This window comes from Tenrec ecaudatus, unplaced genomic scaffold (assembly GCF_050624435.1).
Source record: "Tenrec ecaudatus isolate mTenEca1 unplaced genomic scaffold, mTenEca1.hap1 Scaffold_603, whole genome shotgun sequence".
NCBI classification, from domain to species: domain Eukaryota; kingdom Metazoa; phylum Chordata; class Mammalia; order Afrosoricida; family Tenrecidae; genus Tenrec; species Tenrec ecaudatus.
In genome coordinates this window covers 259,447-285,216 of record NW_027459486.1, presented here as the reverse complement: position 1 = coordinate 285,216, position 25,770 = coordinate 259,447, and the positions used below count along the sequence as shown (strand labels likewise).

At 43.4% G+C, this 25,770-nt stretch overlaps 1 pseudogene; it reads left to right on the top strand.

The window, feature by feature from the left end:
* Positions 1-25,770, top strand: part of LOC142436770 (ninein-like protein) — a 140,796-nt pseudogene that overhangs the window by 46,845 nt on the left and 68,181 nt on the right.

Below are 25,770 nucleotides of genomic sequence, written 5' to 3'. Positions count from 1 at the left end.
GGTTATGGTTAGGGTAGGGTTAGTGTTTGGGTTAGGGTTAGGTTTAAACCTACTGTTAGGGTTAGGGTTAGTCTTAGGGTTAGGTTTAGGTTAGACCTAGGGTCAGGGTTAGATTTAGGGTTATGGATAAACTAGGTTTAGGGTTAGGGTTTGGGTTAGGTTTAGTGTTAGACCTAGGGATAGGGTTTCAGTTAGACCTAGGGTTAGTGTTATGGTTAGGTTTAGGGTTAGGTTTAGACCTAGGGTTAGTGTTAAGGTTAGAGTTAGGATTAGGATTAAGTTTAGTGTTAGAGTTAGGGTTAAGGTTAGGGTTAGACCTAGGGTTAGGTTTAGGGTTAGGGTTAGGGTTAGGGTTAAAGTTAGACCCAGGGTTAGGGATAGACCTAGGTTTAGGGTTAGGTAAGATCTATGGTTAGGGTTAGGATTAGTCCTAGGGTTAGGGTTAGACTTAGGTTTAAGGTTAGGGTTAGACCTAGGTTTAGGATTAGGTTTAGGGTTAGACCTAGGTTTAGGGTTAGCGTTAGGTTTAGGGTTAGGATTAGACCTAGGGTTAAGGTTATACCTTGGGTTAAGTTTAGGGTTAGGGTTAGACCTAGGGTTAGGGTTAGGTTTAGGTTTAGACCTAGGTTTAGTGTTAGGGTTAGTGTTAGACCTAGAGTTAGGTTTAGACTTAGTGTTAGGGTTAGGGTGAGGGTTAGGTTTAAGGTTAGGATTAGTGTTAGTCTTATGGTTAGGGTTAGGGTTAGGTTTAGACCTAGGGTTAGTGTTAAGGGTAGAGTTAGGATTAGGATTAAGTTTAGTGTTAGAGTTAAGTTTAGGGTTAGGGTTAGACCTAGGGTTAGGGTTAGGTTTAGGGTTAGACCTAGGTTTAGGGTTAGGGTTAGTGTTAGACCTAGATTTAGGGTTAAGGTTAGTGTTAGGGTTACAATTAGGTTAAGGTTAGACCTAGGGTTAGGATTAGGGTTAGGGTTAAGGTTAGGGTTAGGTTTAGACCAAGGGTTAGGGTTAGTGTTAGGATTAGGGTTAGGTTTAGACCAAGGGTTAGGGTTAGGGTTAGACCAAGTGTTAGTGTTAGGGTTAGTGTTAGGGTGATGGTAAGGGTGAGGGAAAAGGTTAGTGTTAGGTTTATGGTTAGGTTACGGTTAGCGTAGACCTAGTGTTAGGTTGAGGATTAGCGTTAGGTTTAGGGTTAGTGTTAGTGTTAAACCTTGGATTAGGGTTAGCATTAGACGGAGGGTTTGGGTTAGTGTTAGGCTTAGAGTTAGGATTAGACCTAGGGTTATCGTTCGGGTTAGGGGTAGAGTTTGGGTTAGGGTTAGACTTTATTTTAGTGTTAGGTTTAGGGGTAGTGTTAGGGTTAGACCTAGGGTTAGGGTTGGGGTTAGGTTTAGGATTAGATCTAGGTTTAGGGTCAGGGTTAGGGTTAGTGTCAGTTTTTAGGTTAGTGTTAGGGTTAGACCAACGCTTACGGTTAGGATTAGGCTTAGGGTTAGACCCTAGGTTAGGGTTAGTGTTAGGGTTAGACCTAGGATAGGGTTAGGGTGAGACCTAAGTTTAGGGTTAGGTTTAGGTTTAGGGTTAGGTTTAGACCTAGGCTTAGGGATAGGGTTAAAATTAGGCTTAGACTTAGGGTTAGAGTAAGACCTAGTGTTAGGGTTAGGGTTAGGGTTAGAGCTAGTGTTAGGGTTAGGGTTAGGGTTAAGAATAGGGTTAGGGTTAGATTGGGGTTAGGTTTAGGGATAGGGTTAGGTTTAGGGTTCGACCTAGGTATAGGGTTAGGGTTAGCGTTAGGTTTAGAGTTAGTGTTAGGTTTGCAATTACGTTTAAGGTTAGTGTAGGGCTACGGTTAGACCTAGCGTTAGGGGTAGGGTTAGAGCTAGGTTTAGGGTTAGTCTTAGACCTAGGGTTAGGGTTAGACCTAGGTTTAGGTTAAGGGTTAAGGTTAGGGTTAAGGATAGACCTAGTGTTAGGGTTAGACCTAGGTTTAGGGTTAGGGTTAGGGTTAGACCTAGGGTTAGGGTTAGACTTAGGGTTAGGGTTAGGTGAATATTTAGGGTTATTTCTAGGGTTAGTTTTAGGGTTTCATCTAGGCTTTGGGTTAGATTTGGATTAGGTTAGGATTAGACCTACGGTTAGCTTTAGGGTTAGGGTTAGTGTTAGGGTAAGGGTTAGGGTTAGGTTTAGTGTTAGGTTAGGGGTAGGTTTAGGGTTAGGTTTGTGCCTAGGGTTAGGGTTAGGATTAGGGTTAGGGTTAGACCTAGGGTTAGCATTAAGGTTAGTCTTAGGGTTACGGTTATGATTAGGGTTAGTGTTAGGGTTAGACCTAGTGTTAGGATTATGGTGAGGGTTAGAGTTAGGTGTAGGGGTAGGGTTATGTTTAGGGTCAGAACTAGGGTTAGGGTTAAGGTTAGCATTAGGGTTAGGATTGTTAGGGTTAGGGTTAGACCTTGGGTTAGGATTAGACCAAGGGTTAGTGTTAGGGTTAGGGCTAAGTTTAGTGTGAGGGTTGGTTTTAAGGTTAGACCTAGGGTTACGGTTAGACCTAGGTTTAGGGTTAGGATTAGACCTTGGTGTTAGGGTTAGGTTTAGTGTTAGATCTAGGTAAGGTTAGGGTTAGGGTTAGGGGTAGGGTTAGGGTTAGACCTAGCGTTAGGGTTAAGGTTAGGTGAAGAGTTAGGGTTAGGTTTAGGGTCAGGTTTAGGGTTAGTGCTAGGGTTAGTGTTAGGGTTAGGTGTAGGGTTAGACCAAGGCTTTGGGTTAGGGTTAGGTTAGGGGTACACCTATGGTTAGGTTTAGGTTTAGGGTTAGTGTTAGGGTTAGCGATAGAGTTAGTGTTAGGGTTAGGAGTAGGTTTAGGGTTAGGCCTAGGTTTAGGGTTAGGATTAGGGTTAGGGTTAGGGTTAGACATAGGGTTAGGGTTAGTGTGAGGGTTAATTTTGGGGTTAGGTTTAGGGTTAGGGGTAGGATTAGGTTTAGGGTTAGACCTAGGTTTAGGATTAGGGATAAGGTAAGGTTTAGGTTTAGTGTTAGGGTTAGGGTTAAGGTTAGACCTACGGTTGTGTATAGAGTTAGGGTTAGGGTTAGGGTTAGAGTTAAACCTAGGTTTAGGGTTAGGGTTAGTCCTAGGGTTCAGGTTAGGGTTAGGATTAGGGTAAGGGTTAATGTTTGACCTAGGGTTAGGATGAGGATGAGGGTTAGGTTAAGGGTTAGACCTAGGCTTTGGGTTAGGTTTAGGGTTATGGTTAGTGTGAGGGTTAGGGTTAGTGTTAGGCTTAGGGGTAGGGGTAGGTTTAGGGTTAGGGTTAGGCCTAGGGTTCCGGTTAGGATTAAGATTAGGGTTAGACCTAGGGTTAGGGTTAGTGTGAGGGTTATTGTTGGGGTTAGGTTTAGGGTTAGTGGTAGTATTAGGTTTAGGGTTAGACCTCGGGTTAGGGTTAGGATTAGGGTTAGGGATAAAGTTAGCATTAGGGTTAGTGTTATGGTTAGTGTTAGGGTTAAACCTACTTTTATGTTTAGGGTTTGGGTTAGGGTTAGGTTTAGGGTAAATGTTAAGGTTAGAGTTAAACCTAGGATTAGGGTTAGTGTTAGACCTTGGGTTAGGGTAAGGGTTAATGTTAGACCTAGAGTTAGGATTAGGGTGAGGGTTGGGTTTAGGGTTAGGATTAGCGGTAGGGTTAGGGTTAGACCTACGGCTAGTGTTAGGGTTAGCGTTAGCATTAGGGTTAGGGTTATTTTATTGTTAGGGTTAGGGTTAGACCTAGGGTTAGGATTAGTGTTAGGGTTACGGTTAGGGTTAGATTTAGACCTAGGGTTAGGTTTAGTGTTAGGGTTAGGGTTTGGGTTAGACCTAGGGTTAGGGTTAGACCTAGTGTTAGTGTTAGGGTCAGTGTTCGGGTGAGGGTGAGGGATAGGGTTTATTTTAGGGTTAGGTTATACCTAGTGTTACGGTTAGGATTAGAGTTAGGCTTAGGGTTAGTGTTAGGGTTAAACCTAGGGTTAGATTTAGGATTAAAACTAGGGTAAGGCATAGAGTTAATGTTAGGGTTAGGGTTAGGCTTAGGGTTAGGGTTAGACCTAGGGTTAGGGTTATTGTTATGGTTAGCGTTAGACCTATGGTTAGGGTTAGGGTTAGATCTAGCGTTAGGTATAGGGTTAGAGTTAGGTTTAGTCCTAGGGTTAGGGTTATGGTTATGGTTAGGTTTAGACCTAGGGTTAGGGTTAGGTTTAGGGTTAGGGTTAGTGTTTGTGTTAGGTTTAGCGTTAGACCTATGGTTAGGTTTAGGTTTAGGCTTAGGGTTAGGTTTAGGGTTAGACGTAGGTTAAAGGTTGGGGTTAGGGATAGGGTTAGGGTTAGGATTAGACCTATTGTTAGGGTTAGGGTTAGGGTTAGGTTTAGGGTTAGACCTAGGGATAGGGTTAGTGTTAGACCTAGAGTTAGGGTTAGGGTTGGTTTAGGGTTAGATCTAGGGTTAGGGTTAGGGTTAGAGTTTGGTTTAGACCTAGGGTTAAGGTTAGGTTTAGGGTTAGGGTTAAAACTTAGGTTAGGGTTATTTTTAGGGTTAGTGTTTGGGTTAGGGATAGGGTTAAGGTTAATGTTAGGGTGAGGGTAGGGTGAGGGTGTGGGTTAGGGTTAGGGGTAGAGTTAGGTTTAGGGTTAGGCTAGACCTAGGTTTAGGGTTAGGCTTAGAGTTAGGCTAAGGGATAGTGTTAGGGTTAAACCAAAAATTTAGGGTTTGGGTTAGACCTAGCGTTAGGTTTAGGGTTAGGGATAGGGTTAGTGTTTGGGTTATGTTAGTGAAATAGTTAGACATATGGTTATGGTTATGGTTATGGTTAGGGTTGGGGTTAGGTTTAGGGTTAGAACTAGGGTTAGGGTTAGGGTTAGAGTTAGGGTCAGGGTTAGGTTAGGATTAGGGTTCGGGTTAGACCTAGGGTTAGGGTTAGTCCTAGGTTTAGGGTTTTTATGGGTTACGGTTAGTTTTAGGGTTAGACCTAAGGTTAGGGTTTTGGTTAGGGTTAGGGTATGACCTAGGGCTAAGGTTAGGGTTAGGGTAAGACCTAGGGTTAGGGATAGACCTAGGGTTAGGGTTAGGTTTAGGTTTAGAGCTAGGGTTACGGTTAGAGTTAGGTTTTGGGTTAGAGCTAGGGTTAGGTTAGGGTTTGGGTTAGGGATAGTGTTAGTGTTGGGGATAGGATTAGGGTTAGGGTTAGACCTAGGGTTAGGGTTAGTGTTAGGGTAAGGGTTAAGATTAGGGTTAGGTTTAGGTTAGTGTTAGGGTTTTGGTTAGGGTTAGGTTAGACCTAGTGTTAGGATTATGGTGAGGGTTAGCGGTAGGGTTAGGTTTAGGGTTAGACCGAGGTTTAGGGTTAGGGTAAAGGATCGGGTTAGTGTTGGGGTTAGGGTTAGGATTAGGGTTAGGGTTAGATTTAGACCTAGGGTTAGGGTTAGGGTTAGGTTTAGGTTAGACCTAGGGTTAGTGTTAGGGTTACAGTTAGGGTTAGGGTTAGATCTAGGGTTAAGGTTAGGGTTAGGGTTATGTTTAGGATTAGACCTAGGGTTAGCGTTAAGGTTAGGGTTAGAGTTAGGGTTAGACCTAGGGTTACCGTTATGGTTAGGGATATATTTAGACCTAGGGTTAGGGTTAGGGTTAGGTTTAGACCAAGGTTTAGGGTTGGGGTTAGGGTTAGGGTTAGTGTTAGGTTTAGACCTAGGTTAGGGTTAGGGTTAAGGTTATGGTTAGACCTAGCGTTAGGATTTGGGTTAGGGTCAGGGTCAGGTTTAGGGTTAGGTTTAGACGTGGGGTTAGGGTTAGGGTTAGGGTTAGACCATGGGTTAGGGTTAAGGATAGGTTTAGGGTTAAGTTTAGATTATGGTTAGGGATAGGGTTAGACCTAGGGTAAGGGTTAGGGTTTGGGTTAGACCTAGAGTTAGGGTTATGGTTAGGGTTAGGATTAGGGTAAGACCTAGGGTTAGGTTTAGGGTTAGGGTTAGGGTAAGACTTAGGGGTAGGGTGAGGTTTAGGTTTAGGTTTAGGATTAGACCTAGGGTTAGGGTTAGGTTTAGGGTTAGGGTTACGGTTAGACCAAGGGTGAGGTTTAGGGTTAGGGTGAGGGTGAGGGTTAGTGTTAGTGTTAGGGTTAGGGTTAGACCTAGGGTTTGGGTTAGGTGTAGGATTAGATTTAGAGTTAGTGTTAGGATTAGGCCTAGGGTTAGTGTTAGGGGTAGGGTTAGGGTTAGACCTAGGTTTAGGGTTAGGTATAGGTTTAAGTTTAGACCTAGGGTTAGGATTAGAATTAGGGTTAGGGTTATGATTAGGGTTAGAGTTAGACCTAGGGTTAAGGTTAGGTTTAGGGTTAGGTTTAGGTTTAGACCTAGGGTTAGTGTTAGGATTAGGGTTAGAGTTAGTGTTAGGTTTAGGGTTAGACCTAGGGTTAGGGTTTGGGTAAGATTTAGACCTAGGGTTACGGTTAGGGTTAGGTTTAGGTTTAGACCTAGGGTTAGGGTTATGGTTAGGGTTAGGTTTAGACCTAGGGTTAGGGTTAGGTTTAGGTTTAGATTACGGTTAGAGTTAGGGTTAGACCTACGTTTAGGGTTAGGGTTAGGGTTAGACCTAGGGTTAGGCTTAGGTTTTGGGTTAGACCTATGGTTAGGATTATAGCTAGGGTTAGGGTAAGACCTAGGGTTGGTTTTAGGGTTAGGGTTAGTGTAAGTCCCAGGGATAGGGTTAGGATTAGGGTTAGGGTTAGCGTTAAATTTAGGGTTAGGCTTAGTATTATGGTTAGGGTAACTGTTAGGATTATGTTTAGACCTAGGTTTAGGGTTAGGGTTAGGTTAGGGTTAGGTTTAGAGTTAGGGTTAGGGTTAGGGTTAGGGTAGGGTTAGTATTAGGGTTAGACATAGGGTTAGGGTTAGGTTTAGGGTTAAGTTTAGGGTTAGGATTAGGGTTAGGTTTTGGGTTAGACCTAGGTTAGGGTTAGGGTTACGGTTAGGTTTAGGGTTAGACCTAGGGTTAAGGTTAGGGTTAGGGTTTGGTTTAAGTTTAGACTTAGGGTTAGCGTTAGGTTTAGGGTTAGAGTTAGGGTTAGGTTTATGGTTAGACCTAGGATTAGGGTTAGGGTTAGGGTTAGATTTAGACCTAAGATTAGGGTTAGGGTTAGGGTTAGACCTAAGGTTAGGGTTGGGGTTCGGGTTAGGGTTAATTTAGGTTAGACGTAGGCTTAGGGTTAGTGTTAGGGGTAGACCTAGTGTAAGGGTTTGGTTTAGATCTAGGATGAGGGTTAGGGTTAGGGTTAGGGTTAGGGTAAGACCTAGGGTTACGGTTAGGGTTAGGTTTAGGATTAGACCTAGAGTTAGCATTAGGGTTAGGGTTAGAGTTAGGGTTAGGTTTAGGGTTAGACCTAGGGTTAGGGTTAGTGTTAGATTTAGACCAAGGGTTAGGGTTAGGGTTAGGTTTGGACCTAGGGTTAGGGTTGGGGTTAGGGTTAATTTATGTTAGACCTAGGTTTAGGGTTAGTGTTAGGGGTAGCTCAAGGGTAAGGGTTTGGGTTAGATCTAGGGTTAGGGTTAGGGTAAGACCTAGGGTTAGGGTTAGGGTAACGGTTAGTATAAGACCTAAGGTTAGTGTTAGGATTAGGGTTAGGGTTAGGTTTAGGTTTAGGGTTAGGGTTGGGGTTAGGGTTAGGGTCAGTGTTAGGGTTATGGTTAGACCTAGGGTTATGGTTATGGTTAGGGATAGGGTTATGTTTAGACCTAGGGTTAGGTTTAGGGTTTGACCTAGGGTTTGACCTAGGGTTAGGGTTAGTGTTAGCGTTAGACCTAGGTTAGGGTTAATGTTAGGGTTAGGGGTAGGCTTAGGTTTAGGGTTAGGTTTAGACCTAGGGTTAGGGTTAGGGGTAGGGTTAGGTTTAGGGTTAGACCTAGGCTTAGGGTTAGGGTTATGGTTAGGGGTAGGTTTAGGGTTAGACCTAGTTTTAGGGTTACGGGTAGGGTTAAGATTAGGGTTAGACCTAGGGTTATTGTTAGGTTTAGGGTTAAGGTTAGACCTAGGATTAGGATTAGGGTTAGCGTTAAGATTAGTGTTAGGGTTAGAGTTACACCTAGGTTAGGGTGAGGGTTAGGGTTAGGGTTAGATCTAGGTTTAAGATTAGGGTAAGGGATAGATATGGACCTAGGGTTAGGTTTAGGCTTAGAGTTAGGGTTAGGGTTAGGATTAGACCTAGGCTTAGGTTTAGGGTTTAGGTTAAGATTAGTGTTCGAGCTAGCGTTAGGATTTGGGTTAGGGTCAGGTTTAGGTTTAGGGTTAGGTTTAGGGTTAGGTTTAGGGTTAGGGTTAGGGTTCGGTTAGGATTAGGTTTAGACCTAGGGTTAGGGTTAGGATTAGGGTTAGGGTTAGGGTTAGCATTAGACCTAGGTAAGGGTTAGGTTTAGGGTTAGGGTTAGGGTTAAACCTAGGGTTAGGGTTACTGTTAGGGTTAGGTTTAGGTTAAGGTTAGGATTAGACCTAAGGTTTGGTTTAGGGTTAGGGTTAGGTTTAGACTTAGAGTTAGGGTTAAGTTTAGGTTTATGGTTAGGGTTAGGGTTAGGATTAGGGCAAAGGTTAGGGTTAGACCTAGGTTTAAGAGTTATGGTTAGATTTAGTCCAACGGTTAAGTTAGGGTTAGGGTAAGACCTAGGCTTAGGGTTAGGTTTAGGGGTAGGGTTAGGGTTCGGGTTAGATCTAGAGTTAGGATTAGGCTTAGGGTTAGGTTTAGGTTTAGGGTTAGGGTTAGGGTTAAGGTTAGGGTTAGCTTTAGACCTAGGGTTAGTGTTAGGGTAAAGGTTAGGGTTAGTGTTAGTGTTATACCTAGGGTTAGGGTTAGGGTTACTGTTAGGGTGAGAGTTAGGATTAGGGTTAGGATTAAGGTTAGTGTTAGGGTTAGACCTAGGTTTAGAGTTAGGTTTAGGGTTAGTTTTAGGGTAAGACATAGGGTTAGGGTTAGGTATAGGATTTGACCTAGTTTAGGGTTACATTTGGCATTAAGGTTAGGGTTAGGGCTAGTGTTAGACCTAGGTTTAGTGTTAGGGTTAGGGTTATACCTAAGCTTAGGGTTAGGATTAGGGTTAAGGTTAGACCTAGGGTAGGGTTTGGATTTAGGGTTTGGATTAGGATTAGACCTAGTGTTAGTGTTAGGGTAGGGTTAGCTTTAGGGTTAGGGTTAGACCTAGGGTTAAGGTTAGGTTTAGGGGTAGGTTTAGGGTTATACCTAGGGTTAGGGTTAGGTTTAGGATTAGGGTTACGATTAGAGGTAGACCTAGTTTTAGGTTTGGGGTTAGGTTTAGTGTTAGACCAAGGGTTAGGGTTAGACCTAGTGTTAGGGTTATGGTTAGGGTTAGGGTTAGTGTAAGACCTAGGTTTAGGGTTCGGTTTAGGCTTAGGATTAGGGTTAGGGTAAGTGTTAGCGTTATGGTTACACGTAGGGTTAGGGTTAGGGTTATGGTTAGACCTAGGGTTAGGGTTAGGGTTAAATTTAGACCTAGGGTTAGGTTTAGGGTTAGGTTTAGACCTAGGGTTAAGGTTAGGGTTTGGGATAGGGTTAGGTTTAGGCTTAGGTTAATTTAGGTTAGACCTAGGTTTAGGGTTAGTGTTAGGGGTAGACCTACTGTAAGTGATAGGGTTATACCTAGGGTTAGGGTCAGACCTAGGGTTACGGTTAGGGTTAGTGTTACGGTTAGAGTTAGACCTAGGATTAGGGTTAGGGTTAGGGCTAGAGTAGGGTTAGGGTTAGGGTAAGACCTGGGATTAGTGTTAGGATTAGGGTTAGGGTTAGGTTTAGGTTTAGTGTTTAGGGTACGGGTCAGTGTTAGGGTCAATGTTAGGGTTATGTTTAGACCTAGGGTTAGTGTTAGGGTTAGACCTAGGTTAGGGTTAGGGTTAGGTTTAGGGTTAGGGTTATGGTTAGACTTAGGGTTAGGGTTATGGTTAAGATTAGCGTTAGACCTAGGGTTAGTTTTAGGGTTAAGTTTAGACCTAGGGTTAGGATTAGGGTTAGGGTTAGGATTAGTGTTAGGTTTAGAGTTAGACCTAGGGTTAGGTTTAGGGTTAGACCTAGGGTAAGGGCGAGGGTTAGGGTTAGGTTTAGACCTAGAGTTAAGATTAGGGTTAGGGTTAAGGTTATGGTTAGACCTAGCGTTAGGATTAGGGTTAGGGTCACGGTTAGGTTCAGGGTTAGGGTTAGACCTAGGGTTAGGGTTAGGTTTAGACCTAGGGTTAGTTTTAGGGTTAGGGTTAGGGTTAGGGTTAGGGTTAGGGTTAGACCTAGGTTAGGGTTAGGGTTAAACCTAGGGTTAGGGTTAGTGTTAGGGTCAGTTTAGGGTTAGGCTTAGACCTAGGGTTGGGGTTAGGGTTAGGTTTAGACCTAGAGTTAGGGTTAAGGTTAGAGTTAGGGTTAGACCTAGGTTTTAGTGTTAGGGTTAGGTTTAGTCCTACGGTTAGGTTTAGGGTTAGGGTAAGACCTAGGTTTAGGGCTAGGGTTAGGAGTAAGGTTTAGGGTTAGGGTTAGTCCTAGCGTTAGGTTTAGGGTTAAGTTTAGACCTAGGGTTAGGGTTAGGTTTAGTGTTAGGATTAGGGTTAAGGTTAGGGTTAGGGTTAGACCTAGGGTTAGTGTTAGGGTAAGGATTAGGGTTAGTGTTAGTGTTATACCTAGGGTTAGGTTTACTGTTAGTGTTAGGGTTACGCTTAGGATTATGGTTAGACCTAGGTTTAGAGTTAGGTTTAGTGTTATGGTTAGGGTTAGGTTTAGGGTTAGATGTAGGGTTAGGGGTAGGGTTAGGGTTAGACTTAGGGTTAGGGTTAGGTTTAGGGTTAGGGTTAAGTTTGGAGTTAGGGTTAGGTTTAGAGTTAGTGTTAGACCAAGTTTGAGTGTTAGGTTTAGGGTTATACCTAAGCTTAGGGTTAGGTTTAGACCTAGGGTTAGGGTTTGGGATTAGGGTTTGGTTTAGTATTAGACCTAGTGTAAGGGTTAGGGTAGGGTTAGGTTTAGGATTAGGGTTATACTTAGGGTAAGGTTAGGGTTAGCGGTAGGTTTAGTGTTATACCTAGGCTTAGGGTTAGGTTTAGGATTAGGGTTACGGTTAGGGTTTGACCTACGTTTAGGGTTGAGGTTAGGGTTAGGTTTAGGGTTAGGGATAGACCTAGGTTAGGGTTAGGGTTAGAGTTAGGGTTAGGTTTAGGGCTAGACCTATTGTTAGAATTGGGTTTAGGGTTAGAGTTAGACCTAGGGTTAGGGTTAGGATTAGGTTTAGACCTAGGGTTAGGGTTAGGATTAGGTTTAGATCTAGGGTTAAGGTTAAGGTTATGGTTGGGGTTAGGGTTAAGTTTAGTTTAGTTTAGACCTAGGTTTAGGGTTATGATTAGGGGTAGACCTAGGGTAATTGTTAGGGTTAGACCTAGGGTTAGAGTTAGTGTTAGTGTTAGGGTTAGGGTTTGGTTTAGACCTAGGGTTAGGGTTAGTGTTAGACCTAGGGTTAGGGTTAGGGTTAGTTTTAGGGTTAGAGATAGGGTTAGGGTGAGGGTGAGGGTTAGCCCTAGGGTTAGGCTTAGGGTTTGGGTTATGGTTATGGTTAGGGAAAGGGTTATACCTAGGGTTAGGGTTACTGTTAGGGTGGGCAATTAGTTTCTCTCTCTCTCTTTTTTTTAACATTTTATTAGGAGCTCATACAACTCCTATCACAATCCATACATATACATACATCAATTGTATAAAGCACATCTGTACATTCCCTGCCCTAATCATTCTCAAAGCATTTGCTCTCCACTTAAGCCCCCTGAATCAGGTCCTCTTTTTTTCCCCCTCCCTCCCCGCTACCCCCTCCCTCATGAGCCCTCGACAATCCACAGATCATTATTTTGTCATATCTTGCCCTATCCGGCATCTCCCTTCACTCCCTTCTCTGTTGTCCGTCCCCCAGGGAGGAGGTCACATGTAGATCCTTGTAATCAGTTCCCCCTTTCCAAACCACTCACCCCCTACTCTCCCACTATCACCCCTCACCCCCTGGTTGTGAAGGTATCATCCACCCTGGATTCCCTGTGCCTCCAGCTCCTATATGCACCAGTGTACAACCTCTGGTCTACCCAGACTTATGAGGTAGAATTCGGATCATGGTAGTTGGTGGAGAGGAAGCATCCAGGATCTGGGGGAAAGCTGTATTCTTCATCGGTGCTACATTGCACCCTGACTGACTCATCTCCTCCCCTAGACCCCTCTGTGAGGAGATCTCCAGTGGCTGACAAATGGGCTTTGGGTCTCCAATCTGCACTTCCCCTTTCATTCACTATGGTAAGATTTATTTTTTTGATGATGCCTTATCCCTGATCCCTTTGGCACCTCGCAATCGCACAGGCTGGTGTGCTTCTTCCATGTGGGCTTTGTTGCTTCTGAGCAAGATGGCCGCTTCTTCACCTTCAAGCCTTTAAGACCCCAGACACTATGTCTTTTGATGGCCGGGCACCATCAGCTTTCTTCGCCACATTTGCTTATGCACTCATTTGTCCTCTGCGATCATATCATGGAGATGTGTAGCCAATATATGATTTTTTGTTCTTTGATGCCTGATAATGGGTCAATTCTTCCCTGAATACTTGGTAGAATTCTCTTGTGAAGCCACCAGGCCCAGGGGATTTTTCGTTGGTAACCCTTGATTGCCTTGTCTATTTCTTCCATTGCTATGGGTCTGTTGAGGTTCTTGTCATCCATCTGCGATAGTCTGGGAGGGATTGTCTTTGAAAATATTTGTCCAGGTCTTCCAAATTTTTGAATTCGTTAAAGTATAGACCTTAATAGAATTGTGTAATTATCCTTTTGATTTCATTAAGGTCTGTTGTAATGTCCCCAGTTGCATCCCTCAGCCTTGCAAATGTCATTTGTTCCTTCCTTTCTTTGGTTAGGTTTGCCAGAGGTCTATCAATTCTTTTAATTCTTTCAAAGAACCAACTTTTAGTAGCATTAATTTTTTCGATACTTTTCTTCTTTTCCCTCTACTGTATCTTGGCTCTGATTTTTATTATATCTATCCTCTTTCTATTAGTAGGGTTTTTCTGTTGACTCTACTCTAATTGGTGTAAGATTTGTGTCAGCATATCATCGACAAGTCTCGCTTCCTTTTTAATGTGTGTGTTTATTGCTATCAGCCTATCTCTGATAAATGCCTTTGCTGTATCCCACAGTTTTGGTACATCATATTTTCATTCTCATTGGTTTCTAGAAACTTCCTGATTTCATCTCTGACCTGGGTCAATACCCACTCCTTTTGCAATTGGAAATTGTTCATCCTCCAATTTTTGTATTTGTTTTCTTCACCGTCCTTCTGTTAATTTCCAGCTTTATGGCACAATAATCGGAGAGAGATGTATGTATAACCTCTATGTGCTTGAATTTACTCAAGTTCAACTTGTATCCCAGCATGTAGTCAATTTCGAATATGTACCATGTGAGCTTGAAAGGAATGTGAATTTGTTTGCATGTGGGTAAAAAGCTCTGAAAAACATCAAGTCAATTCGTCCAATTGTGTTATTTAGATTTGTAGTCTTCTTATTGAGTTTCTTTCCTGATGATCTGTCTTTTTCAGAGAGTGGTGTATTAAAGTCACCAACTATAATTGTTGAGCCTGTGATCTCTTTGTTCATCTTTTGGAATTTTTGATTCCCGAATTTCACAGGTCTCCCGTTAGGTGCATATATGTTTATTATACTCACTGTTCTTGGTTTTTTGTTCCCTTGAGCATTATATAGTGCCCCTCCTTGTCTCTTGTTATGGCCTGTGTCTTGAGGTCAATTTGGTCAGATATTAAGATTGCTACCCCTGCTTTTTTTACATTACCATTTCCTTGGTATATTTTTCTCCAGCCTTTAATTCTCAACCTGTTTTTCTCTGCAAGCTTGATATGAGTCTCCTGGAGGCAGCAAATAGATGAGTTATGTTTCATGATCCAATCTATTAGTGTCTGCCTGTAATGCCTGCGTTCAGGCCATTGTTATTGAGCGTTATTATATCCATCTGTGGACTCTGTGATATCATCTTGTACCTTTTGTGTTGGACATTTTCCTGTCTACCTATCTTATCTGCTTGTGTTGTGTGTGTGTTTTATGTTTGCCTTCTTTCCACTATTGAGCTGACGCTATCCTGGGGGCTGTTTTCTCTTTGTCGCCCTATGGGTGGAGTTGTCCTATGTGATGGTCTCTTTTTTGTCCTCAGTGAGTGTTGATCTGCATATACTGGATAGGCAAGGATCTTTTGTAGGCCTGGGTTTCTTTTTATATATTCTTTGAGGTTGTCCTTGTCTGGGAAGACTCTTACTTCTCCATCTATCGTAATAGATAATTTGGCTGGGTAAAGTATTCTTGGGTTTGCGTTGTTTACCTTCAATTATTGGAATATGTTACTCCATTCCCTCCTCTTCTTCATTGTTTCTGCTGATAGAGCTGAACATACTCTTATTGGGGTACCTTTATACGTGACTGCTTGCGTTTCCCTAGCTGCTTTTATGATCATCTCCTTTTCCTCATAGTTGGAATATTTGACAATTATGTGTCTTGGTGACTTCTTCTTGGGATTCAGTCTGGCTTGTGTTATTTCAGTCTCTTGAATGGTCGCCTGATTTTCATTTATTAAGCTGGGAGAGTTTTCCTCTAAGAATTTTCTTGCTATTTTCACTGTTGACTTCTGTATTGTGTCTTATTCCGGTAGTCCAATCATTCTAATATTGTTTCTTTTTAAAATATCATTTTATTAGGGGCTCATACAACTCTTTTTACAATCTGTACATACATCATTTGTGTCCAGCACATTCATACATATGTTGCCATCATCATTCTCAAAACACCTGCTTTCTACTTGAGCCCTTGGTATCGGCTTCCCCTTTCCTCCTCCCCCAAACCGTTGATAATTTATAAATGATTACTATTTTATACCTTACACCATCCAATGTCTCCCTCACCCAGTTCTCAGCTGTCCGTCCTCCAGGGAGGAGATTACATGTAGACCTAATGAATATCAATGCAAAAATACTTAACAAAATACTAGCCAAGAGAATACAAAAATATATAAAACAAATAATTCACCATGACCAAGTGGCCTTCATACCAGGGATGCAGGGATTGTTCAAACAAATGAAAGACCATTAGTATTATTTGTCACATTGAAACGAAGAAACATGAGAACCACATGATAATAGCAATAATATTCTTTCTTTGCATAGAATCAGACATGGCTCTCACGTTTTCTTCAGCTATTTTGATTGTCTTATTTGACTACTTTTTCTATTTGCTGAGGTCTGCTTGGTTATCCACTAGGTCAGTGGTGCGATTCTCTGCCTCCTCAAGCCTAATGGCAAGGTCTGTCATTTTTTCACTGGATTCTATTATTTCATCCCTTAACTCTTGTCTTTCCCGTTGGTGTGCTGCCTTTATCTCCGCTATCATTTCATCTTTTTTCTGTATTTCTTCCGTCATATCCTTTATGATTTCAGGCAGCATTTTGAAAATTTCTTTTTGTGGCAGGTCAATATCTGCTTCTTCTATGCCCATCGTTAGGTTCATTACTTCTTCTGGCATTGTCTTCTGTTTCTCCTGCTTTTTTGTTGTTGAGCTGTTAGTACTGGTTATTGTTTACATGTTGTTTTAGAAGAGCCTGGAGCCATCTTCCTGAGTCGAAGAGCCCTGGACTCTCTCTTTGGGGATTCATGTGAGTACTTCGTTGAACTACCTACTGGTAGCTGTACTTAGGGGTCAGATTATTGCTATATCTTCCGGTGGTTTCACAGTTATCCTAGCCGTCCATTATTCTGTTACTTGGAAAGTGTGTTGGATATTCCTCTTATGTGACACTGGTCAGGTTGTTGTGGGCCAACAAGGGCGTCGCTTCCCTGGACGATATTTAAGTAGGCTTCACGGTTCTCAGAGCACCTCAGCTGTCCTGTGGTGTTTTCCTCTGCAACTGTAGTGCTGAGGAGGGCATGTGGGTATTCCCGCCTTGGTGTAGAGCTCTGTAGCTGGCAGGGGGATTACCATTGACAGAGAGATCACCTTTGAGGTTGGGTGGATGTTCCCGCAGTAGTGTGGAGCCCCACCAGTGGTGGTCAGGCGATTTCCTCAATCACTTGTAGGGCCTCCTGGTTGGGATGTAGGGAGAACCCCCTGCTGCTTGGTGTCTAAAGAGGACGAGCGTGAATTCCCAGCTGCTTGCCAAGCCAATAAATGCGGTTGGAGCTCCCCAGTTGGGCCTTCAGAGTTTCCCTAAGCAGAGGGGAGTGGCCTGAAGGCCGCCAGTGGCTTGTGACAGAAAGAGAGTGAAAGGAGAGGAGAAAGAGAGAAAGAGGAAGACACAGACTGGAGCAACAATGCCAAGCAAACTGACACCCACTCTTACATACACAACTAAAATGCACAGAGTAAACAAATGTGAAAACGGTTTTTAAAAAAAAGGAAAGAAAGAAAGAAAAGACAACAACGAAAAAAGAGAACTGAATCTGCTGAGGCTGGGGTAGGAAAAAGAAGAGCTAGAAGAGGAGAAAAGAAGAAAACATGAAAGAAGAACATAAAGAAAGTAAAAAGGAGCGAAAAGGAAGGCGAAGGAGTGAGAATTTTAAAAATAGATAAAGAAATAGCTGACCCCGTGCTGTGCTGTGATCTGCACTGTCTTAGGGGTTAGGCTGCCCACTGGGAGAACAGGGTTCCCCTAGGTAGGGGTCTGTGAACCAGCAGTGAAAGGAGTGAGAGGGCGAAGTGAGAATCATACAAGCAGAGAGAGAAGTGAAGAGAACAAAGAAAGAAAGAGGAAAAAGAGAATATAGAGAGAAGGGGGGAAAACCCCAATTGTGTTCACTAATATTGGCAGTGATGGTAAAGAGGGAGGAGAGAGAAGGAGGAGACCGAGAATAAATAGATAGCTGATCCCTAATTGCTTGAATGTGTGTCCAGAGGGGCTTAGACCCTGAGCCACAATGGCAGGTTGGTGTTACTTTCAATGCCGGGACCCAGTGGTGCTGAGCAGAATTGCTCTAGTTGACAAGATCACCTTAGAGCCCCAACTGAGTTTTCCTCAGCAGCTTGTTGTAGATGTTTGTCCCAGGTGCCCTGTGTGATGTACAGCACTCCCACGGTGGGCAGGCTGGAGTTCCTCCTGCTATTTGGGTTGATTTGCCCTAAGTGGAGGATAGTGACCTGGAAGCCAGTAGGGATATATGATAGGAGAGAGTGGGAGAGAAGAGGAGAAAGAGGGAAAAGGAAGAAAGGAAAAACCCAACACAAACCTGAGCTCTTTGAGACTGACTGCAGTGGCAAATATGGGATAGTGAATAGAGAGAGAAGAAATAGAGTAGTAGGTAAGGAGGTAACTGGGACTTGATCACCTGTCCTTGAGGCTGGAGGAGTTCCAACTCTTCCTCAAGGTAGCGGGGTGGTGTACTTGTTTGATGTAGGGTTCCACAGATGCTGTGTGGGTTTACTTCAAAGACAAGATCGCACCCGTGGCCAGGCGTCAGTTGAGTGCTGGAGTTCACTGGTGTACCTGCCTTGTGCTGTGTGTAGCACTGCAGCAGGGCTGAGGGCTGGAGTGTTCCACCGCCCTGTCAAGGGCCCCAGGACAGGCAGGGCCTCCCCAGCTATGTGTAGAATCACTAAGAGGGAAGTTGGGCTTATTGTCCTATCTAGTCTACTGGTGCCTACTAGATCAATGGATTTTATTTTTTCTGTTATTTTATTTTATTACCCTGGCCAGCTAGAATAAAATCAAATTGAATTGTCTCCCAAAGTCTCTGGGCTGTACTTATGTGCTGTTTGAAGCTGACACTTGCTACAGCATGTCTTTGATATGCAAAAAGCCACCCAGCTCTTAGCTGAGTTCTGGCATTCCTTAGCTAGGTTTCTTCTTATGCTGATTTATGTTAAGCCCCCCAATCCCCCACTGCCCATGTGCTCCTTGGAGCTGAGCAACCAGACTTGGGTTTGAGTTTTAAACCAAAAATATATATTTGACTCTTTTGTTATTATTATGCTTGTGATGTACTCCGATTTGGGGGCTGTCAGGCTGACCCCCAGACGGGGAGATCCAGCTTATCAGGGGGGATGTTTCCTTCTCTGCCAATTGGAACTAAATTTGCTCCCTGGACTCCGACTATCTGCCTATTTTCTTCCACACCACAATCTATCTACCTGGGGTAAATACCTGTTTTTTCTTCTACTTTAAATTCTGGCTACCTGCCATTGCCGCTCCTGCATGGGGTTCTCGTGTTTGGGATTCTGTCCCCTTTAGGACTCAGCCCTGGAGAAATCGCTGCTCCCAGCAAGGGCGCAGCTGGTACCCGTGGGCTCGCCAAAGCTAGAGCACTTTAAAGCATCCTTGGTTTGCTTTGTGAGTGGAAATCACATGCAAAAAAGGGGGTTTAGGAGAGACCCTAGTGCCCTGGTTTTAGTTTCAGGATTCCACCTGCCCATTTCCTTCACCTTACCTCCCAATTTTCTGGTCTGGCAGCAGGAGCTCTAGCTGAATGAGTCCTGTCGGGTCAACATTATTTTACTTCTCTCTTGGAGTTAATTACTTTCATTAAGTGCCCAGATGTCCTGAATTTTTAAGAACAACCCTGATCCCCTGCCTTTTTCTCTTTCCATTAAAGACCATTATTAAATACATAATGTCAATATATTTTTATCATTACCCTTGGTAAATCTTTTCCTGTCAAACCAAGCCAGTAGACCGTGCGTTTCCAAAATGGCAGCAGTGATGGATGTGGATACCCGAGCAGCACCACCGGTGGTGCGAGCAAGAACCGCTTCGAAGTAAAAAAGTGGAATGCAGAAGCCCTCTGGGTCTGGGATATTGTGATTGATAACTGTGCCATCTGTAGGAACCACATGGTGGATCTCTTTAGAGAATGACAAGATAACCAGGCATTTGCCACGTCAGAAGAGTGTACTGTTATCTGGGAGTCTAAGCATGCTTTTTATTTCCACTGCCTCTCTCTCTGACTCAAAACATGGCAGGTGTGTCCATTGAACAACAGAGTGGGAATTCCAAAAGTATGATGTGTTAGTCTGGGTAGACTAGAGAAACACATCCAAGGAGACTCATATGTGTGTAAGAGAGAACTTTATATCAAAGAGCAATTGTACATTAAGAAAACATCCCAGCCCAGTCCAGATCAAGTTCATAAGTCCAATGTTACCCCATACGTCAATACTAGCCCATAAATTCCTCTTTAGATTCACACAGCCATGCAATGATGCTGAATAATGGGAGATCACAGGCCAGTGGCGGTAAGTCTTGTGGATCCAATAGTGGTGGAAGCATTAAGCGCTGGCATGGGCTCCACGTGCCTCCTCCAGCTCTGGGGCTCTGTCTCCTTCAGTGTAGCTCCATGTGACTTGTCAGCAGTAAGATGAAGCAGAAAGAATGTGTCTGGCCTCCAGTGCACTATTTATTTCCTTCGGGCCTCTGAATGAGGTCATCAGGCTGTGACCTGGTTGACAGTATAGACTCCATCTCTTTGCAAGTTGACAGGAAGTTATGTAACTGCCACATATGGGCATTAGAAAAAATGAATTCTTCTATCAAGCTTAAATGTTTTATTATTCATTAAAAGACTTGCTAGAACCACGTCTTTGTTCCTTTGGCTTTTCAGTTTGTTGTGCTCATGCAACTGTATTATGTTCTGTGTCAAATAAAAGTCCAGTTGTGTTCTGAACAACAACAACAAAAAGAAAGCAAACCAGTGTCTCAATGTCAAAGCACCATTACCTGAACTCTTGGTATTCTCATGTGTGTAGCAAAAGGAAAGCCACTGCTCAGACTCAAAAAAAAAAAAAAGTACTTGGTGCAATAGCTTATGGTCCTTCCAAACCTGAGAGTTTGAGTCTCATAATATCACATACTGGGAAGCTGACACATTTATTTGTATTTTGATCACTCGTTTGCTACTCTTGTTTCTTCCTGGCCTGTGTGGATATTATTTTTGTATTTCTTCTTCTTGGAGGTGGTAAGTTCCTAGGATGTCCATTTTCTTTTTAGTTGGCATTTAATACATATATCATTCCAAATTTCAATCACATTAAGTAGAATTGTACAATTGTTACCACAATCAGTTTCCAAGCATTCTTTTTCTATGGACTCCTTGACATCATCTCTTTTTTACCCCATATCTACCACTGTACTCCCTCCCCCCAAACTCCTTATCCTACATGCTCTCCCTCTAGGTTCATTGATCCTAGGTTTCAAGTACTGAAAAACAGAAACGCATATAACACAGCTTCAAGAAGGTGACCTCCATTGAATAACTCCTCTGAGATATAGTCTAATATGAGCAAACAAAAACTGAAGAAAACAATATAAACTGAAAATTTTGGGAATCAGATCAGGTCCAGCCTGCATCAAAAGGGGTGGGTGTTGGGGGCGGGGCGGAGAACCTACTAACAAAGTTTTAACTGTTGAGGTCAGATTTATGCCTTTGGTTTTCTATCTCCTCTCTTCAAGCACCTTGTTTAGTGACCACTCTCCTCTCTTCCCTCAATTTTAGATAGGGGAGGTCTCTGGAGGCTTACTTCCTACGGAGTTCCACCAGTGGATCTTGGATTTCCACTATCTCCCATTGCCTGCTACACACAGGATTCTCGCAATTTAGGCTCTGATGCTTATCCCACCGTCAAGTTCGGATTATATGGATTCCATCCTAGGATGTTCTTCTGAGAACATTAGAAAGGCTTGTGAAAAAAGCATGTTTTTCTGGACAGCTTACTATTCTAAGGAAAATGCTGGCTGGCAGCAACTATAAAGGAAGGAATGATGTTGTGGAGCCAGCACTGAAGGAGCAAATGGAAATTCTCACAGGCAGGCGGTGCAGCAGTGGGCTGGGCTCTCGGAGCAGGATGTTGGCAGATGGTCTGTTCCGGTGGTGGGTTTGATGAGTCCAGGGAGAAATGTATTTTCTGTCACCAGCTTTCTTTTTCCCTCCCTGACAATGCCCTTCTTCTTACACACCCTGAAGGGGTCCTTGAATTAAAGAAGTCCTGTTTGTTTCATGACAGTCTTTTTGCTCTAGCTTATTTTAATATTGCCGGTAGACTTTTCTTTCTTCCCTTTTTAATGTGCACTGTTTTATTCTTGGGGTGTTTTTTTTTTAGTATGTGTCCCAGTTATGAAGCCCAGAAGGGGCAGATGTATAGAGACAACAAATGATGTAATCGTTAAAGGGGATACAGGTGTGTCGAGGGGAATTGGGAAGCAAATCATGAATATGGGAGTGGGGAGATTGCACCAGAACTGATTGTGCTGATGTGTATACAACTCTTCTTAAACTATGACTGAACTATGAAAGTGTGTGCTAAGTGAATTATATCTCAATAAAACTATTGTGGGGGGGGGAGCCAGTTGCTGTCTATTGGATTGTGAGTCACGGTGGCCCACGGGTGTCAGACTGGACTGCGGTCCACAGGATCTCCGGTGGCAGGGGTTTCTGTTTGCATAGTCACTAAACTTTTCTTCTGAAACTCCTCTGGGTGGACTCAAATCTCCAGCCTTTTGGTAAATAGCCACGCACATAAATGATTTGTACCACCAAGGGATCCCTGTCTGGATACTAGAAAAAATCGATGCTTCCCCACTCACACAAACCCACTTTAGAGCCCTTCGTAGGGAGTCAGACGTGTTCTATCACGCACCCTTTGGGCAGCGCTTTACTCGTGGTCTCTCTCTCGGAAGGTATGGTTCTCCTGTCTACTTCTCCTTGAAGGGAGCTACTGACTTGGAAACTTTTCTCTCTTGCTTGGTATTTCCTATAAGCTGTAGTCACATTTCCTTAGAATTTCCCAAGCCATTCCTTATTGATACCTGTCATCCAATCATGCTTATTAACAATATCTTTTTACTTCAAAAGTCTCTTGTGGTATGATAGGTTATATCACCACCACACACACTGTCGGAAGCCCTGGATGTCACACGCACTCACTGCCATCGAGTGGATTTCAACTCATAGCGGCCCCATAAGACAGAGGAGAACGGCCCCTGTGGGTTTCCGAGAATGGAGTCGAAAGCCCCATCTTTGTCCTGTGTAGTTGTGCAAGTGTTTCTTACTGCTGTTTGCAGTCCAATTCATAACTCACCACACCAGCATAGTGCCATGCCTAATACGTTCACACATGAGAACTCGAACGTAACACCTTACTCCTATCTGCTGTGGTATCACTATTCTACCAGCAGTCAGATTTAACCAGCTTCCTGCTCTGCATAACCCCAAGGTCAATGTCCGCAGAAAACAAGTGAGGTGGCGCATGACCCTATGAAGCAAGACTTCTGTGTAGGGAGACAAAAGACACATGTGCACCGAAATATGCATCTGGTTTTGTTGCCCCGTCCCTACCTCATGAAAGTCTCTTTGCCTTCTCTTCAACTGGCTCTGCTCTGAAGCCATGGCCTGTTCGATCAGGCTTCTATGCCACCCCAGTCCCCATTTCTTTTTCCTAGCTTCCACTTTCAATTTTCATGAGAATTCAGCATCAATTTCTTCTCTGGCTGAGAGGTCCCAGCTACTCTTTGTAGATATAGAGAAGAAAGGATTTCAAAAGGAAGCAGAGAGCTGTTAAAAGCCTCTTTCTGTCCCAGACTCACCAGACATGCTCTGAATTTCAGAGGTACCTGCCTGCCTGTATCCTGGCCCCACATCCACAGATCCCACGCACCACTCTCTCTTCCTCTGTTGGTGGCTAAGATGTACTCCGAGGACATTTAGGTTTGGAAGATGATCTTCAGCTTCCAGAGCCCTAGATTGTTAGACTACTGGAGAACCTACTGTTTGCATAAAAAGTTAGGGCTTCAGGTTTAGAGGGTTTGGGGGTGTTTTTTTCCCCCCCTCAGCCTTTTATTGCATAAACAAAAGCAAAAATAGACTCTGAAAACTTCAAGCAGTGCATAAAGTTGAGCCACTATTACTAGCCTTCAGACCCAATTCACACCTAACAGAGAAGCAGCTTCTTGTGTTCTTTTTAATGCTTTCTGTTGGGTAAAAATGTTCATCCATGATAACGTAGACACATTCAAATCTCAGAGAGCTCATTTAAAGGGCTCCTCACCAAATTTCCCTCTTCCTTTCTCTCTCTCTCACAAGCTGTCCTACCGAAGCATGTGAGTGGTCCTAAGTGGTATGGTCGTCGGACCCAGCCTGAGTTGTGCTCACTGGAGACTGAAGTCAGGCATGCAGCAGATAAGCAAGGACAGAGCAGCCTGAGCAGCCAGCTCCACCGAGCAACATCTCTGCAAAGTGTGGAGGTGGGTCAGAATTTCCTTCTCCAACTTGAGTGCCTAATATCAGGTAAATATCTTAGTTCACATGGTTGTGAGAGAATGTAAGCAGAGAGAGTCTCATTCCCTGGAATTTTAAGTAGACAGGTGCTAGGGTTACCATTGGGGAATAAGATCTCATTTTAAATAAGATCTGGGTCTAGTTGTCTCCATGTGACCCTGGACAAAGAGTGCTCTCCTTCAGACATTACAACAGCAGAAATGTTTTCATTTGTTTCTCACTCCTTTCTGACGCTAGTACTGTAGTGCTTCGAAACTGTAAGACAGGAAATACTTACTACTCCCCTGCCGCTTTGGGGGCTAGCTTCAGCTCCCTTCTCCCAGTTCATTAAGTTACTCACTTCAAGTACCTGGAGTGAATCCCAGACACCTGCTAAGGGCCAGGTCCTCACTGTACTCCATGTCAAGAAGCATATTCATGATGATGCATCACATGTCCTAAGTAAATCACATACTTGTTAGATCTGTATTCAAGGATTCCAGAATGTTACTGGTTCCTCCTTTATGTGCTGTCAGATTGAAAGACGAGACCATATCAAGAACCTATCTTTAGTAAGGTAACTTGGAGTCCTGAATTGATTTTAATCTTAAACATTTGTAAGGCAGGGGAAAACAAATAAGCACACGTTTAAATCCTAAATTTTCTTTCATGGATGCATGTGCTATGTTGGGCTACACCATAAACCCAGGACATTTGCTTTCTGTTCTCTTTACATTTGGATCTGAAGTATGGTGTGGGTTGAATTATCATTTCCTGGGCTAATGAGACTCTGTCTTCATCGGGGCTCTTCTGATTTTTGAGGCCTTTTTGGTACTCAAAACTGGGTATGGAAAGGGTATTTTTAGTTTTTCAGTGAGTGGAAGGCATTAGGGAAGTGGGACTGAATTTACTGGTGTTGCTCTGACTTGTCATTTAAATTCAAGGGTGTGAGAGCATTGGAGGGTCGGCCCTAGACCTCTGGTAGACAAGACACCTAAGCACTGTAGACCTCAGTTACCCCAGAGAGACAGTGGACAGGGTGTGAGCTGAAGGCGCTACCTTGTCCCTTTGTCGCATGCTGGACTCCATCGGTAGCACGATGCTTCTTTCTTTCATCGCTTCCGTAGACTCTTCCTGTTGTCTGCTCTCAGCTTTCAGTCCTCAAGATTGCTCCTGCTTAGAATGCTGAGTCTTGGTCCAACCCAAACCCAAACCCACTACCATTTAACCTACTTGGGTTCTTAGCAACCCCATCGTCCTTAGTAGAACAGCTTCAAAGGGTCTCCAAGGCTGGTGCGTTCAAACCAACTGACTTCCAGTTAGTAGCCTTGTGCTCAAGCACTATGTCACCAGGACTCCACCGATTCCATATGTGGGTATTCACTTGGTCACTACATACACCATAAGATTTTGACAGAATCAGATGCTTCTGGGTGTCCTCGTCTTTTCTCTTGGTGTAAGGTAACCAAGACAGTTGACTGCATGTGCCCACTTAAAGTGCTGATGACTTAGGGGGTAGGAACACCAAGTATGATTTCACAAAGTACGACATGCTCCCTATTGCCACTTCTGGCATTCTCACTTTCAATAAGGAATTCATGATCCACGTGCTGCTGGTGTACAGATAGCATGTCCACTTCAGTTACACAAAAGAGCTTTCCAGTGCTACATGTTTGTTTGGTGTTCTGCAACTGCTTTTGATATTCTCCAAGGGATTTATGTATCCTTTCCATTTTTCCACAGAGTTTCAAGTCAGATGAAGAACCTGATGGTGCCAAAGAGCCTCAGAATGAGTTATTTGAGGCACAAGGTAAAACCATGACCTCATGCTTGGTACTTTGAAAGATCCAGGATCTGGATTGTCAGCAGTGTTGCTGTGACAAGAATAGTTTCCTGGAGAGTGCAGTGTGGGTAATCTCCCTGGACAGCCTGTTCTCCGGATATACTTATATAGAGAGCGTTTCATCAAGAAAATAGCTCACACAGATGTAGAAGAAGGCAAATTCCAAGTTGAGCAAGTTCTAGGCCCATGATGCTGATGTTAGGGTGCAGGGTTATCATGACTGTCATAGCTTTGGGAGTTGATGGGCCCAAAAGGAGCTGAAAGACAAAGGTCTATGGCTACAGAGGGAAATGAATTCAAGGTTGGCAGATCAAGCCTGTGGCTAAAGAGACGAATAAGTCCAAGCTTGGTAAGTCAGGTGACAAGCTACTGATAACTCCCAAGGACAGCAAGCAATACAGGAGACCACTGACTCAAGTCTTAACCTGTGTACAACTGAATCTGGGCTAACCCCATTTACATATTTATTATTTTAAAATAGTTTTATTGGAAGATACAAGGAGTTACCAAAAATGGATTTTTTTCAAAGTTATGTATTTAAATTTTTTTACAAAACAACCATGTCACCGTCAAAGTACTCTCCATTACACTTCATACATTTGTCACACCTGTGATTCCATTCTTG